The sequence below is a fragment of the Tamandua tetradactyla genome, chromosome 3, assembly GCF_023851605.1.
Source record: "Tamandua tetradactyla isolate mTamTet1 chromosome 3, mTamTet1.pri, whole genome shotgun sequence".
NCBI classification, from domain to species: domain Eukaryota; kingdom Metazoa; phylum Chordata; class Mammalia; order Pilosa; family Myrmecophagidae; genus Tamandua; species Tamandua tetradactyla.
Window position 1 is genome coordinate 156,605,274 of NC_135329.1, and position 7,161 is coordinate 156,612,434.

The 7,161-nt window shown below is 38.2% G+C and overlaps 1 non-coding gene and 1 pseudogene across 1 annotated transcript; both read right to left on the reverse strand.

Annotated features, from left to right (window-relative positions):
- Positions 1-449: 449 nt before the first annotated feature.
- On the reverse strand, positions 450-556 carry LOC143678420 (U6 spliceosomal RNA). Its single transcript, XR_013173231.1, has one exon. It is a non-coding gene; the product is annotated as a U6 spliceosomal RNA (small nuclear RNA).
- A 3,140-nt stretch (positions 557-3,696) lies between these two features.
- On the reverse strand, positions 3,697-5,858 carry LOC143676436 (heat shock protein HSP 90-alpha pseudogene; annotated as a pseudogene).
- Between the last annotated feature and the right edge of the window lie 1,303 nt (positions 5,859-7,161).

The window sequence follows — 7,161 nt, forward strand, 5'->3', positions numbered from 1 at the left end:
TTTCACTTATTTTCCTTATGGTTATATGGGGTTAAAATTTAACATCTTAAATATATAGCAATCATATTTTGTTTGAACCAATTTAACTTCAATAACATGCCCATATACTTTTTCTGTACCCCACCATTTATTGTTACCACTTTTATCTGTGTACATTTTATGTCCATAAATATAGGTTTATCATTAATTTTTTATGCATTTGCATTTTAGAACCTGTAGGAAGAAAGAAGTGGGGTTACATTCTGAACAATACAATACAGTAATAATGACAGTTTTAGTTACCCAAATGGTAAACTTGGCTGAAGGTCTTTATGTTGCTATGAACCACTGTCTAATGTCCTTTCCTTTCAGTCTGAAAAAACTACATTTAGCAGTGCTTATAGGGCTGGTCTAGTGGAGATGAACTCCTTCACTTTTGTTTACCTGAGAATGTCTCCCTCATTTTTTTTTAAAATATGGAATGCTCCATGAATTTACATGTCATCCTTATGCAGGGGCAATGCTAATCTTCTCTGTATTGTTCAAATTATAGTATATGTGCTGCCAAAGCAAGCACCCTCCTTCATTTTTGAAAGAGAGTCTCACCACATATAAAATTCTTGACTGACAGTTATTTTCCCTCAACACTTCAAGTATTTCAACCCACTGCCTACTTACCTCTATGGTTTCTGATGAGAAACCAGCACTCAATCTAATTGAGACTTCCTTCATAACAGATTGCTTTTTTCTTACAGCTTTCAGAACTCTCTCCTTGTCCTTTGCTTTTGATAGTATAGTCAGTGTATGATTAGATGTATTTTTCTTCTTGTTTAGACTGTTTGGTGTTCTCTAAGCTTCTTGGATGTGTATATGAACATGTTTTTACTAAATTTGTGAAGTTCTCTGTCATTATTTCTCTGACTATTTCTTCTGCCCATTTCTCTCTACTCTTTCTGTGGCTCCTACAATATGTATATTAGTGTGCTTGATGGTGTCCCATAGCTGTTCTAGGCTATTTTCACTTTTAATACTTCTTTTTCTATTTTTGCTCCTCAGCCTGACTCATTTCAAGTGTCTTGCCTTCAAGTTCACCGATTCTTTCTTTTGCCAGTTCAACCTGCTCTTGAAACTCTCCTGGATATTATTTATTTATTATTATTTTTTTAGTTGTTGTGGTCTTCACCCCTAGTAGTTTTGTTTGGTTCCTTTTAAAAATTTCTACCTCTTTACTTTGACTTTCATGTCATTCATTTGTGGTTCTCATATTCTTTAGTTCTTTCCCTATACTTTCCTTCATCTCTTTGAGCATTTTAAGATCATATTTCTAAAGGCTTTGTTTGGTATATCCACATTCTCACCTTCTTCATGATGCTTTCTATATTTTTATTCTCTTCTATTGGATGGACCATCATCCCCATTTCTTTGACTGTTTGTATTCTTTTGTGACGTTATATATTTTAATATTTTAGAATATTCACTCTGGAATTTATTACCTAGGATATCTGTTTCTTGGTTTTGTAACCAACTTGTGATAAGACAGAGATTTTCTTGATGTCAGTCCTCCTATTAGGAAAGTCCACCAAAGTTGAATGCAGGGTTTTACCTGTCTTTCTTGGCCTCTGTCATGTCATGAGCTTTGGTTTGTTAGTTGTTTTGAAGTTTCCTTCCTTAGAGGAGTTAGATGTCCCCTCTTTTTCCCAGGGACAGACCTCTTTCTCCTGGGTATTTGACACTGGAAAACCCTTGTCCCCAGTTGTCTGCCTCTACAGATTTTTAAATCTCCTTTCATTTTCTCATGCTGCTTTTGTTTGGAGAGTAAATTCTTGGAGGATGGTCACCATGAAGTGGACTTTCCCAAGTCAGTCTTTCCCAGCCAAACCATAAAGGGGGCAGAATCCTGTTTCAAAGTACCCAGAAGAGTGAACTAGGAAGAGCTCCAAGAACTTCTTTGACAGTTCCCTAAAGCTAAGCATTTTTCTCTTGCCTAGCAAATGCAGACCTTCTACTGTCACTTGCTGCCCTGAGGAAGCACTACATCTTTCAATCTCCATCACCTCCTCACCCATTTTGGGAAGATCAAAACAATGTCTGCTGTTATTTTTTTCAGGGAGTTGAAACAATAGCTGCTCTCAGAGCCTGGAGCCAGTGATCCAAATTCACTAATCAAAAGCCATAATCAGTGATCAGCCATGTCCATAGCTGTTCTTGGGGAAGCAGATTTTTATGTCCCTTTCTGTAACCAGCAGCTAGTCAGGGAGACTTGATCCCATGGCTGCCTGCCATGAGAATGGGTATGGGCACCAATTGCTACCATGTGGAGAGAGCAATTTACATCATTTATCTGCCTCTTCCTCCTACTCTACTCAGGGTTCTATACAGTGTTCTTCTAGCCTCTGAAGTTTCAAAATCTTAGTTTCAGACCATTCTTGCCTGTTTAATATTTGTTTTAGTGGGAGGACTGAGTCTTAGAGCTCCCTGCTTTACCATATTCCCTGGAAGGTCTCTCCTCCTCTTTTATTCTTTGTGTAAGGTTATCCAGTTCTCCCAGTACTATTTGTTGAGATGAGACTATTCTGTTTCAGTTGAGTGGATTTAGCATCCCTGTCAAAAATCAAGTGACCATAGATGTTAGATTCTGTTTCTGAACTGTCAATTTGATTTCATTGGTCAATAAATCTGTCCTTGTGCCAGTCCCATGCCAGTCCCACAGTTTTGACCACTGTGGTTTTGTAATAAGCTTTAAAGTTAGGAGGTGTGAGTCCTCCATCTTTGTTCTTTTTCAAGATGGTTGTGGCTTTTTGAGCCTCCTTACCCTTCCATATATATTTGGTGTTTGTTTTTTCTACTTTTACAAAATAGGCTGTTGGAATTTTGATTGGTATTGCATTGAATCTGTAAATCATTTTTTTGTGGAATTGATATTTTAGTAATATTTAGTCTTCCAATCCGTGAGCATGGAATATCCTTCCATTTATTTAGATCTTCTTTGATTTCTGTTTATAACATATGTTTATTTATTTATTTATATTATTATGTTTTTTTACAACTTTTCTTTTTATTCACTAATATGTGTTACCACCTTTTAAAGCAGAACAAGATTTGGGCACCACATTTCCATTCACAAGCCTGGCTGAATCTTTCCTTTTCTTTACAACAGCATAGGCAATCTTAGAACTGTGCTACTCTAAACAATACTTTTCTTTAGAAAAAAGCCCTAGGATATTTGCTCCCATTGAGTTGGTTTAACATACTAATTTCTAGAGGCCTAGTACATGCAGAGTTGTTAACTACAGGAGATGGAAGTTTTAAAAAAGTAGATCCTCAATGATGAAACAACTCATTAAAGACTTCTTTTAAATATCAAGGTATATGCTTCAGAACACACACTTCAGTGATAGACTTGGTTAGATAAATACTTGAGACCACAAAGTTAATGTTAGGCTACATACATCTTACAACAAACGTTTACCTCAATCAGTTAAATTAAGGCAACATGAAATGAGAAAAGAACTACTAGCTCCACTTTAGTGCCTAAAGTATTACAGTATCACGCTTTGAAGTAGAAAGAAATCTTATATTTCCCTTAAGTAGTTGTCCTGCCATACAGTTTTTTTATGTTAATGAAAACAAACAAATAAAAAAAATCTTTGAAAATATATTACGGGTGGGAATGAAGAGAACTATTGGACATGTGTATGCGTATTCTTCAGTCAGAGCTCAGTCCACTTCCTCCATGAGCAAGGTGTCATCATCTCCCTCAAAAGGTGGCATTTCTTCCATTAAAGCAGTACTGCTATCATTAGCAGTAGGGTAGTTTTTGTCAATACCCTGGCTGAATTTGATCATCTTGTAGATCTTTTTGTCATGTGTTTGAGGGTCTTTCAGACTGAAGCCAGGAGACAGGAATGCACTTTCATAAAGTGAGATGACCAAATTCTTCATGAACTTATCATTCTTTTCAGCCTCTACCTTCTGCCTTAGGTTTTCAATAATGGAATGGTCAGGGTTGATCTCCAGGTGTTTCTTTGCTGCCAGTGCATTGTTGAGTTGTCTCTTAGGGCTTGAGCCTTCATGATTCTTTTCATATTTGCTGTCCAGCATTGCTTGTGACAATGCAGCATGGGGATGTGACCAATCAGTTTGACACTATCACCTTTTCAACTGTTTTCTCTGAAATGTCTTTCATGATTTTACAGAAGTTTTCAAACTTTTTATTCATGTTTCTTTTTTTATTCTTCATTTTCTGGAAGTTCCAAACTTTCATTGGTAACACACACTAAAGTCTTCCCTTCAAACTCCTTCAGGTGTTGGACACAGTACTCATCAATAGACTTGATCTTATAGATCATTTCTAGGCCATAGTTCTGGAGACATTCCAGAAAGGCAGAGTAGGCAACCTGGTCGTTGGTTTCACCAGTGATGTAAGAGGTACATTTCTGGTTTTCCTTCATTCTGGTGCAGTAGTCCTTGAGAGAAACCATCTCATCACCTGAAGCAGATGTAAAATATCTTAACAGCTCTGAAATCTTCTTCAGATTTTGTGAGTCTTCATTTATTCCAAGCTTAATATTTTTAGAGAAATGCTCATAAAACTTCTTGTAGTTGTCTTTATCTTCTGCCAGCTCACTGAAGAGCTCTAAGCACTTTGACCAAATTCTTTCTGATAACTTACAAAATTTTACTTTGTGGCAACATTTCATGGGAAATATTTAGAGGGCGATCCTCCAAGCCTACCACGTCTCTAATAAAATTCAGACATTCAGGGACCAGCTCCTCACAGTTATCAGATGAAAGCCTTGCATACATATAACATAATGTTGTTGTTTTTTTCTATCTGTTTTTGAGCAGGTCAAATAGAGCATGTCTTGGCACAAAGAGAAGGGCTCTGAATTTCATCTGTCTTTCAACTGATAAAATGCTTCATTGCTGTGGTCTTCCCAGTCATTGACCAAGCTCTTATAGAATTTTCCATATTACTCATTAATAGTATCATCAGGATTCCTGGTCCAGATGGGTTTTGTTTTGTTAAATTCTTCTTGATTGATGTACTTTTCTTTGATCTTATTTTTCTTTCTTTTTTTTATTTTTGTCACCATCCTTCTTTTCTTTTTCTTCTTCATCAGAACCAGCACCTTCTATTTCTGGCTTGCCATCAGGCTCCTTCTCTTCTTTTTCTTCCTCTTTACCTTCCTTTTCTTCAGTCTCATTATTACTTGCTTCTTTATCATTTCTTTCTCCACAGAAACAATAATTAAATAGCCAATAAACTGGGAATGTTTCTTCACAACCTCCTTTATTCTTCTTTCCTCCAAGTACTCAATTTGATCTTCTTTCAAATGAATATGGGTTCACGTGCATCAGTCCTAACCTTGAAGGAGTCTCCCACTGATGACTCCCAGTATACCGCTCATCGTCATTGTGCTTGGTGATCACTGCTACCTTCTCAGTCACCAGGTAGGCATAGTAGAAGCCCACACTGAACTGGCTGATCATGGAGATGTCAGCACCCACCTGCAGTACCTCCATGAATGCCTTGGTGCTCGACTTGGTGATGGTGTCCAGGTTGTTGATCAGGTTAGCCTTGATCATCCTGATGCCTGTGTCCATGATGGTGAGTGTCTGGTATTGCTTGCTGGGGATGAGGTTGATGTGCAGCTCTTTCCTGGAGTCCAGCTTGCTGGGATTGGTCAAGCTCTCATATCTGATTTTGTCCAGAGCATCCAACAAGTTTGATATGAGCTCCCTCAGAAAGTTCTCTTGTTTGAGTAGAAAGTATTGATGTTCAAGGACATCAGCTGGGTGATCTTCAGCTGGAAGGTGAATGTCTCCACCTCCTCCTCCTCAATGGGCTGGTCTTAGGTCTAGGTCTTCTTGGACATCTTGGTGATTAGACCACACATGTAATGCACTGCAGCAACACCAGGACACAGAAGCAACTCTTTTGAAAATATATTTATTGATTTTTCAGTTTTCCTACTGTTATTGTTTTCCAGCTTCATTCCATTGTGCTCAGAGAAGGTGCTTTGTATAATTTCAACCTTTTTATATTTATTGATACTTGTTTTTTGACCAAACATATGGTCTATTCTGGAGACTTGCCCATATGCACTTGAGCAGAATGTATATCCTGCTGTTTGGACGTGTAACGTTCTGGATGTATCTGTTAGGTCTAGTTCATTTATCATATTATTCAAGTTCTGTGTTAAGGCTCTTCTTTGCTGCTTGGTCCAACTTATTCTGCACCTTTGGAGTAGCCTGTGTTTATTTGTTCAGGCTCTTCTGTACCTGATTCTTTCCCTGGATATGTGATACAATTTTTAAGATTAAGATTGCTTTTTGTGTGCAGTTCTTTCACCTACAAGACAAGGTTGTCTTTCCTTTGTTCCTTCTCTAGGAATTTCAATCTGTCCTTTGTTTTTGTACAGAATTTTCTCCCCAGTTCCTATGATTTGTTTAAATTCTCTCCCTCACTCAGTACACCCTTTCCATTACACTCTTCATTCTGGGGACTCATCCTTTCATACAACAGTTCGGTCTGCCCCACTTCCCCTTTTATTCATTTATTGGGGCTTTTCTGCCTTTTAATTTTTTCCCCACTTAGGTATCTCTTCCCAGGAAGCCAGTTGGGATCCTCCAGAAAGGCCTGTATTGTATTTAGGTGGGCCAGAAAATGGAGACCTGGCTGAGTGTGTACATCTCTTGCCAACGGTTCTGCCATGGCCTCTTTTTCTCCCCTGGGGGCACTTTTGTGGGCATCAGTACTGCAGTGCTGTATTCCACCCTGGGTCTCTGCAGACTTGGGTCTTTGTTCCTGAATATGTGCAGGACTTTCACTCATTGCTATGAGCCTGCATCCATGGTAAGAAGGACCAAGCCTGTGCTATCTCTTTGTAACTCTTAAGTTGTGTAGGACCCAGGGAGCAGGGAGGGGTCTGTACTGAGGGGCCTGGGACATAAATCTTCTACCTGATTTTGGTGTTTTCTTTTTCTTAGATTTAGTATTTGTGGTGCCCTGTTCCAGTCTCTATAGTACTTCAGAGTTCCAAGCAAGTGGGATTTGTCCTCTTATTAGTTAATTCTGAGGGGATAGTTTTCCAGGACATGTCTTACATGGCCACATTTATGACACCACTCTACATTAATTTATTTTCATATTAAAGCCAATCTTTCATTCCTTGCATA